Raw genomic sequence first — 12545 nt, forward strand, 5'->3', positions numbered from 1 at the left:
TGTTCCCAAAAAGGGAGGCATGACAGTGGTTCATAACGAAAAGAATGAACTGATTCTTACATGGACAGTTACAGGGTGGCATATGTGCATTAACTATTGAAGGCTCAATAACGCCACCAGAAAGGATCATTTTCCTTTACCATTCATAGATCAAATGCTAGAGAGACTAGCAGGGCATGCATTTTATTATTTCCTGGATGGTTATTCTGGGTATAATCAAATTGCAGTGGATCCACAGGATCAAGAAAAGATAGCATTCACATGCCCATATGGTGTGTTTGCTTATAGGCAGATGCCATTTGGCCTGTGCAATGCACCTGCCACCTTTCAGAGATGTATACACTCCATCTTCTTGGATATGGTAGAGAAGTTTCTTGAGGTATTCATGGATGTCTTCTCCGTCTTTGGAGACTCCTTTGAATCCTACCTTGACCATTTAGCCCTAGTTCTAAAGCGATGCCAAGAGACAAACCTGGTTTTAAATTGGCAAAAATGTCACTTCATGGTGACTAAAGAAATTGTCCTTGGGCATCGGATTTCGAACAAGGGAATAGAAGTGGATTAAGCTAAGGTGGAGGTAATTGAGTGATTACCACCACCCACTAATGTCAAAGGAATTAGAAGTTTCCTTGGACATGCAGGATTCTACAGGAGGTTTATTAAGGATTTTTCTAAAATCTCTAAACCCCTGTGTAACTTACTAACTACTGACACTCCATTTGTCTTTGACCAAGAGTGTCTGCAGGCCTTTGAGACTCTAAAAGCTAAGCTTATCACTGCACTTGTAATCTCTGCACCCAACTGGGACTTGCCATTCAAGCTGATGTGTGACTCCAGTGACCATGCCATTGGTGCAGTCCTAGGGCAGAGGCATGACAAGCTTCTGCATGTCATTTATTATGCTAGCCACATTCTAAATGACGCACAAAAATACTATACTACCACTGAGAAGGAATTACTTGCAGTGGTTTATGCCATTGACAAGTTCAGATCCTATCTAATAGGATCTAAGGTCATTATCTACACTGACTATGCTGCTCTCAAATATCTTCTCACCAAGCAGTATTCTAAGCCCAGGCTTATAAGACGGGTATTACTACTGCAAGAGTTTGATATAGAAATTAGAGACAGAAAAAGGGTCAGAAAATTAAGTGGCTGACCACTTGTCCCGGATTGAACCAGTAGAAGTGACATCTCCTCCTTCTACTGAGGTGTCTGAAACCTTCCCGGATGAGCAACTCTTTGCCATTCGGATGACACCTTGGTTTGCAGACATTGTAAATTACACAGCTATAAGATTAATCCCCAAGGAATACAGTAGGCAGCAAGCCTGAAAGCTCATTCATGATGCTAGACTCTACTTGTGGAATGAACCATATCTCTTTAAGAGATGCTTGAATGGGATAATCCAGCGCTATATATTTGAAGAAGAGGCACATAAAATCCTATGGCAATACCATGGCTCCGATTATGGAGGACACTTTGGAGGAGAGCGAACAGCCACTAAAGTCCTCCAAAGTGGTTTTTACTGGCCCACACTCTTTAAAGATTCCCGAGAGTTTGTTCATCACTGTGATAGTCTCCAAAGAGCTGGCAATCTCCCTCATGGTCACGACATACCTCAGCAAGGAATCCTAGAGATTGAGCTGTTTGATGTATGGGGCATAAACTTCATGGGTACTTTCCCTCCTTCATACTCAAACACCTACATCCTTGTGGCTGTAGATTATGTGTCTAAATCGGTTAAAGCAGTCACTTCACCCACAAATGACACTAGAGTAGTAATGAAGTTCCTTCAGAAGAACATCTTCAGCAGGTTTGGTGTCCCCAGGACACCAATAAGTGATGGAAGAACTCATTTCTGCAATAAACAACTTGATTTTGTGTTGAGCCGATATAGAGTTTAACATAAAGTGGTCACCCCATATCATCCACAGACAATGGTCAAGCTGAAGTCTCAAACAGAGAATTAAAGAGAATCCTGTAAAGAATGGTAAATACTTCTAGAAAGGATTGGGCAAGAAAGCTTGATGATGCTCTTTGGGCATTCAGAACAGCTTTCAAGATCCATATAGGCACATCACTATATCAATTGGTATATGGGAAGGCATGCCACCTGCCAGTAGAGTTGGAACACAAGGCCTACTGGGCAACCAGACTCCTGAACCTTGATGCAAAAGCAGCACGAGAGAAACGGTTGTTCCAGTTAAATGAGTTGGATGAATTCCGACTGACTGCATTTGAGAATGCAAAGATTTATGACAAGAAGTGGCATGACAGAAAGATTTCTTTCAGAGTCTTTGAACCTGGACAGAAAGTTTTGCTCTTTAATTCTAGACTAAAGCTTTTCCCTGGAAAGCATAAGACACGTTAGACAGGACCTTTCCTGATCACTAATGTATCACCCTAGGGCCATATAGAACTCCAGTGCAATTACTCTGAAAAATAATTCACTGTTATTAGACAGAGAGTGAAACATTACTTAGGTGGTGAGATTGAGCAGGACAAATCCACCCTATTGCTGACATAAGAGCAGTACCGTCAAGCTAGTGACGTTAAAGAAGTGCTTGTTGGGAGGCAACCCACCAATAACTAATGTTTTCTTATTTTTCTTTAAGTTTATTTTAGCTATATTAAGTTTAATTTTTCATATATGTTAAGTTTGTCATCATATGCAGTAGTTAGAGTAGAAAACAGGAGCACCCTGGGGAAGGCCCCTTGCTGGCGTTGAACGCCAGGTAAGAGGGGCGTTAAACGCCCCCAAGGAGTAGCAAGACTGGCGTTGAACACCAGCCAGGAGGTACTGGATGGGCGTTGAATGCCACCAAGGTGCAATAGTCCTGGAGTTGAACGCCAGCCAAGGGGCAATGGCTCAGCGTTCAATGCCCTGAAGGGAGGCAGCAAAGGCTGGCGTTCAGGGGGCGCTAGCTGGGCATTTAACGCCCAGAGAGGAAGAGCAACCTAGTGTTCAACGCCCATAAGGGATGAGCAGCTTGGCGTTGAACGCCAGAATGGATGTCATTCTAGGTGTTCAACGCCCATGACAGGATAAGGAGGATTTTGATTTTTTTCAAAACACATCGTTTCTATATCTTATCTTTTAACCATATCTTTTAAAACAAGATTCTTCAAACTATCATATTTCAACTTCAATTTTTTTTCGAATTTAAAATCTTTTCGAATCTTTTTTCAAAATCTTTTCAAATTTTTTTCAAAGTTTCATATCTTTTGCAATACTTTTCTAATTTTTTTATTTATCTTTAAAATCTTTTTCATATATTCTATCTTATCTTCTTATCTTTTTCATATCTTTTGATTTTAAAAAAACTTATCTTTTTCTATCTTTTACTAAAGTGTGAATCATATCTTATCTATCTTTTCTCCAATTGAATTTCAAAATCCCACCCTCCCCATCCCTATTTATACCATTCGGCCTCCCTCTTGCTCCTTCCATTCGACTTCTTCTTCTCCTCTTCTTTATCTTCTTTCCTTTATTTTGCTTGAGAACGAGTAAACCTTTTAAGTTTGGTGTGTAGATAGCCCTTCCTTCTCACCCTAGTCGAATTCTATGGCTCCAAAAAGTAGAAATCCCACTTCAGGAAACATGAAAGAAGACAACCAACTAGTTGTTTTCAAACCTTTTAGATTCTACACAAAGCAGCATGAAAAAAATTATTACAAAATAATGTGCAAGAGAATAGTGATCCCAGAAGCCAAATATGAATTGAAAGAAGATGAGTACCCGGAGATCCAGGAGAAAATTCAAAAGAGAGGCTGGGAAATTCTAGCTGATCCTGAGTTTAATATTGGAATAACAATGATCCAAGAATTCTATGCAAATATGTGGATGACAGATAAGCAAAAGAAAGATGGACAAGGATTCCATACTTTTTGCACCATGGTATGAGGAAACACTTTCTATTTCAATCTTGACAAGGTGAGAGAGATCTTCAAGCTATCTCCCCAAAAGGATGATCCAGAATCCTTTAACAGGAGGGTGGTGGCTAATCCAAAGTTGGATCAGATTCTAAAAGACATATGTCTGCCTGGAACTAAGTGGATCAATAACAAAAGAGGTAACCCAAACCAACTGAGAAGAGTAGATCTCAAACCCGTTGCTAGGGGCTGGTTAGACTTCATTGGGCATTCCATACTCCCTACTAGCAACCGCTCTAAAGTTACCATCAAAAGGGCTGTAATGATTTACTGCATTATGATGGGGAGTGAGGTGGAAGTCCACTGATGAGCGGATAATTTATACGCTTATTGGCATTGTTTTTAGTATGTTTTTAGCATATTTTAGTTAGTTTTTATTATGTTTTTATTAGTTTTTAAATAAAAATCATATTTCTGGGCTTTACTATAAGTTTGTGTATTTTTCTATGATTTCAGGTATTTTCTGGCTGAAATTGAGGGACCTGAGCAAAAATCTGATTCAGAGGCTGAAAAAGGACTGCAGATGTTGTTGGATTCTGACCTCCCTGCATTCGAAGTGGATTTTCTGGAGCTACAGAAGCCCAATTAGCGCGCTCTTAATTGCGTTGGAAAGTAGACATCCTGGGCTTTCTAGAAATATATAATAGTTCATACTTTGCCTGAGATTTGATGGCCCAAACTGGCGTTCCAAGTCAGCATAGAAATTCTAGCGTCAAAACGCCAGAACTGGCATGAAAGCTGGAATTAAATGCCAAAACTGGCACAAAAGCTGGCGTTTAACTCCAAGAAAGGTCTCTACATGTGAAAGCTTCAATGCTCAGCCCAAGCACACACCAAGTGGGCCCCAGAAGTGGATTTCTACACTAACTATTCTAGCTTACTCATTTTCTGTAACCCTAAGTCACTAGTTTATTATAAAAAACTACTTTTAATGATTCATCTGGTACCTCATGACATTTTACACGTTTCATATTGTATTCTCTACGGCATGAGTTTCTAAACCCCATGGTTGGGGGTGAGGAGCTCTGCTGTGTTTTGATGGATTAATGCAATTACTACAGTTTTCCATTCAATCACGCTTGTTTCTATTCTAAGATATTCATTCGCACTTCAACCTGATGAATGTGATGATCCGTGACACTCATCATCATTCTCACCTATGAACGTATGCCTGACAACCACCTCCGTTCTACATGCAATCAAGCTTGAATGTGTATCTCTTGGGTTTCTAATCTAAGATTGGAACCTTCGTGGTATAGGCTAGAATTATTGGCGGCCATTCCTGAGATCCGGAAAGTCTAAACCTTGTCTGTGGTATTCCGAGTAGGACCTGCGAAGGGATGACTGTGACGAGCTTTAAACTTACGAGTGCTGGGCGTAGTGACAGACACAACAGGATCAATGGATCCTATTCCAACATGAGTGAGAACCGACAGATGATTAGTCGTGCGGTGACAGCGCATTTGGACCATTTTCACTGAGAGGACGAATGGTAGCCATTGACAACGGTGATCCACCAATATACAGCTTGCCATGGAAGACAAAGCATCTCCAAAACCTCAACTTGTTCTCCATTACTGCATAACAAGTATTTATTTTATGTTCTTTTACTTTTTACAATTAAATCTGAGAATTATTGATATCCTGACTAAGAGTTACATGATAACCATAGCTTGCTTCAAGCCGACAATCTCCGTGGGATTGACCCTTACTCACGTAAGGTATTACTTGGACGACCCAGTGCACTTGCTGGTTAGTTGTGCAGAGTTACAAAAATGTGATTGTAATTTCATGCACCAAGTTTTTGGCACCGTTGCCGGGGATTGTTCGAGTTTGGACAACTGACGGTTTATCTTGTTGCTTAGATTAGGAATAATTTATTTTTGTTGGTTTAGAGTCACTAAATTTGAGTCTTTTATTTGAGTTAGTTTCATATTTTAAGTTTGGTGTCAATTGCATGTTTTTATTTTCTTTTAATTTTTTTTTCAAATTTGCATGTTCTTAGTTCTTTCTTGATCTTTAAAAATTCTAAGTTTGGTATCTTCTTTGTGTTTTCCTTTAAATTTTCGAAAATTTGTGGTTGATTTTCTAAAAATTTTAAGTTTGGTGCTTTTGTGCTTTTATTTACTTAAAAATGTTTCAAAAATTTGTTCTTGGTGTTCATCTTGATCTTCAAATTGTTCTTGGTGTTCATCTTGACATTCAAAGTTTTCTTGTTTTTTCTCTTTGTTTTGATCTAAAATTTCTAAGTTTAGTGTCATTTTGTTGTTTTTCTCTTTCTTCATTAAAATTCAAAAATTAAAAAAATATCTTTTCCTTATTTTACTCATAAATTTCGAAATTTTGCATTAAATTAGTCAAAGATTTTCAAAATCATATCTTTTTTTAGTCAAGTCAAAATTTCAATTTCGAAAATTGATCTTTTCAAATCTTTTTCAAAAATCAAATCTTTTTAATTTCTTCATTCACATCTTCTCAATCATATCTTTTTTTTTTCATAAATTGCAATCATATCTTCTCAATCATATCTTTTTCAAAATAATTTTCAATCATATCTTTTTGATTGCTAATTCCAAAATCTTTTTAATTAATTAATTAATTTAGTTTTCAATTTGCTTTTATTTCATTTTCTTCTAATTTTCGAAAACCATATCCAGAATTTTTCAAATCTTTTTAATTAATTAGCCATTTTAGCATTCGAATTATTTATTTATCTTTTTACTTTTTCTCTTAATTTTCAAAACTTTTATTTTATTTTTTATTTATTTTGTTTTATTTTATTCAATTAATTTTAATTCCAGAAGGACTCTGGGGTCATATGCTAACCCCATTACAGCTGCATATGGGAGTAGCATCTGTATACCTCCCATCAAAGCAAGTGGTTTTGAGCTAAATCCTTAGCTTATTATCATGGTGCAACAAAATTGCCAGTATTACGGTCTTCCACAGGAAGAACCTACTGAGTTTCTGGCACAGTTTCTACAAATTGCTGACACAGTATGTGATATAGAAGTGGATCAGGATGTCTACAAATTGTTACTGTTTCCATTTGCTGTAAAAGATCAAGCTAAAAGGTGGTTAAATAACCAACCCACAGCAAGCATAAAAACATAGAGACAGTTATCAGCCAAATTTCTGAATGAATTTTACCCTCCAAAAAGGATGACACAGCTAAGGCTGGACATCCAAGGCTTTAAACAAGAGGATCATGAATCCCTTTATAATTCCTGGGAGCGTTACTGAAGGATGCTAAGAAAATGCCCCTCTGAAATATTTTCAGAGTGGGTACAGTTAGACATCTTCTACTTTGGACTTACAGAAAGAGCTCAAATGTCTCTAGACCACTCAGCTGGTGGATCTATACACATGAAAAAGACGATTGAAGAAGCTCAAGAACTTATAGATACGGTTGCTAGAAATCAGCATCTGTACTCAAGCAGTGAGCCCTTTATAAAAGAAGAGGCTAGGGCAGTAACTACTGATCCTAAACCTTAAGAACAGATTGTTGAACTTAATCAGCAATTACTCCTTGTGACAAAACAATTAACAGAATTTAAAGAGATGCTCCAAGACACTAAAAATGCTAACAAGAATATGGAAGCACAATTGAATCAGACAAGACAGCAGCTATCTAAATAGATAACAGATGAATGCCAAGCTGTCCAATTAAGGAGCGGGAAGACATTGAATAAATCAGCTCAAAGTAGCAAAAAGCCAACAAAAGAACAACTGATAGAGGAAGACCAAACCACTACCCAAAATCCCTCTAAGGACAGCAAGAGCACAGAGAGGAATAATTTTAGCATTCAAATGCCAGAAAAGGGTGAAAGATTGGCGTCAAACGCCCAGTGGATGCCCACTTCTGGCGTTCAAACGCCAAAAAAGGGTAGAAAGCTAGCGTTAAACGCCCATCCAACACCCAATCCTGGCGTTCAAATGCCAATGAGGGATCAGACACCTGCAAGTGCTGATAGTAACCCCTCTAAGAAGGCTTCTCCAACCACCTCTGTAGTGAATAAACCTGCAGCAACTAAGGTTGAAGAATATAAAGCCAAAATGCCTTATCCTCAGAAACTCTGCCAAGCAGAGCAGGATAAATAATTTTCCCGCTTTGCAGACTATCTCAAGACTCTTAAGATAAAAATCCCATTTGCAGAGGCACTTGAGCAAATACCCTCTTATGCTAAGTTCATGAAAGAGATCTTAAGTCACAAGAAGGATTGGAGAGAAACTGAAACGGTGTTTCTCACTGAAGAATGCAGTGCAGTCATTCTGAAAAGCTTACCAGAGAAGCTTCAAGATCCAGGAAGCTTTATGATACCATGCACATTAGGGGGTGCTTACACCAAGACAGCTCTATGTGACCTTGGAGCAAGTATCAACCTAATACCTGCATCCACTATCAGAAAGCTTGGCTTGACTGAAGAAGTCAAACCAACCCGGATATGTCTTCGACTTGCTGATGGCTCCATTAAATATCCATCAAGCATAATTGAGGACATGATCATCAAGGTTGGGCCATTTGCCTTTCCCACTGACTTTGTAGTGCTGGAAATGGAGGAGCACAAGAATGCAACTTTCATTCTAGGAAGACCTTTCCTAGCAACTGGACGAACTCTTATTGATGTACAAAAAGGGGAAGTGACCCTGAGAGTCAATGAGGATGAGTTCAAGTTAAGTGCTGTCAAAGCTATGCAGCATCCAGACACATCAAATGACTGTATGAGCATTGATATTATTGACTCTTTGGTGGAAGAGATCAATATGACTGAAAGTCTCGAATCAGAGCTAGAGGACATCTTTAAAGATGTTCAACCTGATCTGGAGGAATCAGAGGAAATAAAAGAACCTCTAAAAATTCCTCAAGAAGAGGATAAGCCTTCTAAACCCGAGCTCAAACCACTACCACCATCCCTGAAATATACATTTCTAGGAGAAGGTGACACTTTTCCGGTGATCATAAGCTCTGCTTTAAATTCACAGGAAGAGAAAGCACTAATTCAAGTGCTAAGGACACACAAGACAGCTCTTGGGTGGTCCATAAGTGATCTTAAAGACATTATCCCAGCAAGATGCATGCACAAGATCCTATTGGAGGATGATGCTAAGCCAGTGGTTCAACCACAGAGGCGGCTAAATCCAGCCATGAAGGAGGTGGTGCAGAAAGAGGTCACTAAGTTACTAGAGGCTGGGATTATTTATCCTATTTCTGATAGCCCTTGGGTAAGCCCTGTCCAAGTTGTACCCAAAAAGGGAGGCATGACAGTGGTTCACAATGAAAAGAATGAATTGGTTCCCACAAGAACAGTTACAGGGTGGCGTATGTGTATTGACTACAGAAGGCTCAATACAGTCACCAGAAAGGATCATTTTCCTTTACCATTCATAGACCAGATGCTAAAGAGACTAGCAGGTCATGATTATTACTGCTTTTTGGATGGCTATTTAGGTTACAACCAAATTACAGTAGATCCACAAGACTAAGAGAAAACAGCATTCACATGTCCATCTGGAGTATTTGCCTACAGAAGGATGCCTTTGGTTCTGTGCAATACACCTGCAACCTTTCAGAGGTGCATGCTTTCTATTTTCTCCGATATGGTGGAAAATTTTCTGGAAGTCTTCATGGATGACTTCTCAGTATTTGGAGACTCATTCAGCTCCTGTCTTGATCATCTAGCACTTATTCTGAAAATGTGCCAAGAGACTAACCTGGTTTTAAACTGGAAAAAATGTCACTTTATGGTGACTGAAGGAATTGTCCTTAGGCATAAAATTTCAAACAAGTGAATAGAGGTGGATCAAGCTAAGGTAGAGGTAATTGAAAAATTACCACCACCTGCCAATGTAAAAGCAATCTGAAGCTTTCTAAGGCATGCAGGATTCTATAGGAGGTTTATAAAAGATTTTTTGAAAATTGCAAAACCTCTAAGCAACCTGCTAGCTGCTGACACGCAATTTGTCTTTAATACAGAGTGTCTGCAGGCATTTGAAACTCTGAAGGCTAAACTGGTCACAGCACCAGTCATCTCTGCACCAAACTGGACATTACCATTTGAACTAATGTGTGATGCCAGTGACCATGCCATTGGTGCAGTGTTGGGACAGAGGCATAATAAGCTTCTGTACGTCATTTACTATGCTAGCCATGTTTTAAATGATGCACAGAAGAATTACACAACCACAGAAAAAGAGTTACTTGCAGTGGTTTATGCCATTGCAAGTTTAGATCCTATTTAGTAGGTTCAAAAGTGATTGTGTATACAGACCATGCTGCTCTTAAATACCTACTCACAAAGCAGGATTCAAAACCCAGCCTCATAAGATGGGTGTTACTTCTGCAAGAGTTTGATATAGAAATAAGAGACAGAAAAAGGACAGAGAACCAGGTAGCTGATCACCTGTCCCGGATAGAACCAGTAGTAGGGGCGTCCCTCTCTCCTACTGAGATCTCTGAAATCTTTTCGGATGAGCAACTTTTTGCCATTCAAGAAGCACCATGGTTTGCAGACATTGCGAATTATAAAGCTGTGAGGTTCATACCCAAAGAGTGCAGTAGGGTGCAGATGAAAAAACTAATTTCAGATGCAAAGTACTACTTATGGGATGAACCATATCTCTTTAAGAGATGTGCAGACGGAATGATCCGCAGATGCGTAACTGTGACAGTTGCCAAAGAGCTGGCAACTTGCCTCATGGTTATGCCATGCCTCAACAAGGGATCTTAGAGATTGAGTTGTTTGACGTATGGGGTATTGACTTCATAGGTTCCTTTCCACCATCATACTCAAACACTTACATTCTGGTGGCAGTAGACTATGTATCTGAATGGGTAGAAGCAATTGCCACACCCACTAATGATACTAAGACCATACTGAAATTCCTCCAGAAATATATCTTCTGTAGATTTGGCGTCCCCAGAGTACTAATCAGTGACGGGGCACTCATTTCTGCAATAAACAGCTATACTCTGCTATGGTCCGATATGGAATTAGCCACAAAGTAGCAACTCCATATCACCCATAGACAAATGGGCAGGCTGAAGTCTCTAATAGAGAACTAAAAAGAATCCTGGAAAGGACTGTAATTGCCCGTAGAAAGGATTGGGCAAAAAGCTTGGATGATGTTCTGTGGGCGTACAGACCAGCATTCAAGACTCTTATAGGAACCTCTCTATACCAGCTTGTGTATAGGAAGGCCTTTCATCTGCCAGTGGAACTAGAACATAAGGCCTACTGGGCAACCAGATTCCTAAACCTGGATACTAAGTTAGCTAGAGAGAAAAGGTTGCTCCAGTTAAATGAGTCAGAGGAATTCAGACTCAATGCTTTTGAAAATGCTAAAATTTATAAGGAGAAAGAAATAAGTGGCATGACAAGAAACTGTCATCTAGAGTCTTTGAACCAGGACAGAAGATTCTGCTCTTCAACTCTAGGCTCAGACTATTCCCCGGGAAATTGAAATCCCGGTGGAGGGGACCAAATGTGATCACAAGTGTATCACCGTATGGATATGTTGAGCTTCAGGATATTGACTCTGATAAAAAGTTCATTGTTAATAGACAGAGAATCAAACATTATCTTGAAAGTAATTTTGAGCAAGAGTGCTCAAAACTGAGGATTGAATAAAGCTAAGTCCAGGTCCAGCTAAAGACAATAAAGAAGCGCTTGCTGGGAGGCAACCCAGCCATTAGCAAGTTATTTGTTTTAATTAATACTTGTAGAAGTTTGATATAAATTTTCTTCAAGATTAATCATCAAAATTGAAAGAATTCACAGAGTTACAGAATGATTTAGCGTAAAAAGTAGAGAAAAGGAACTCACTGGCAAGAAAACGCCAGTAAGGAGCATTATGGGCGTTAAACGCCAGAATGGATACCATTCTGGGCGTTTAATGCCAGTAAATGTACCATTTTGGGCATTAAATGCCAGAATGGGTACCATTCTGGGTGTTTAACGCCAGAATTACAGCATCCTGGGCGTTCAGAAAAACGCCCAGTAACAAAGGATTTCTGACGTTTAACGCCAGCCAGGGTACCTGGCTGGGCGTTAAACGCCCACAATGGCCAACTTATGGGCATTAAACGCCAGAATGGATACCATTTTGGGCGTTTAACACCAGAAAGACAGGGGGAGAAGATTTTGTTTTCCACTTCAAAAATTTTCAAATTTTCATGTTTTAACTCATAATTTTCTGCATCAACATGTTTCAAACTTTCATCATTCACCCTCAATTTTCAAAAATTCAACAATTTTCTAAATATCTTTTCAAATTACCTTCAAATCCTTCCCAAATCTTCTTCAAAAACTCAAGTGTCTTTTCAATTTCTTTCCAAATCTTTTCAAACTCATCATATCATCTCTTACTTCTTAGATGCATAAACAAATTTTCAGATTTAACATCTTTATATCTTTTTCATTTATAAATCTCATCTTTTTCATATCATTATTCTATTTTCTCCCACCAATCATATCTTTATGTCATATCTTTTTCAAAATTTTCGAAATCCCTCCCCTCCACTTATAAATACATATTCGGCCATCCCCTCATCTCCACCATTCGAATTTGCCTCTCCTCTTCTCTCTCCCCTTTCCTTTCTTTTGCTTGAG

Source organism: Arachis hypogaea, chromosome 13, assembly GCF_003086295.3.
Source record: "Arachis hypogaea cultivar Tifrunner chromosome 13, arahy.Tifrunner.gnm2.J5K5, whole genome shotgun sequence".
NCBI classification, from domain to species: domain Eukaryota; kingdom Viridiplantae; phylum Streptophyta; class Magnoliopsida; order Fabales; family Fabaceae; genus Arachis; species Arachis hypogaea.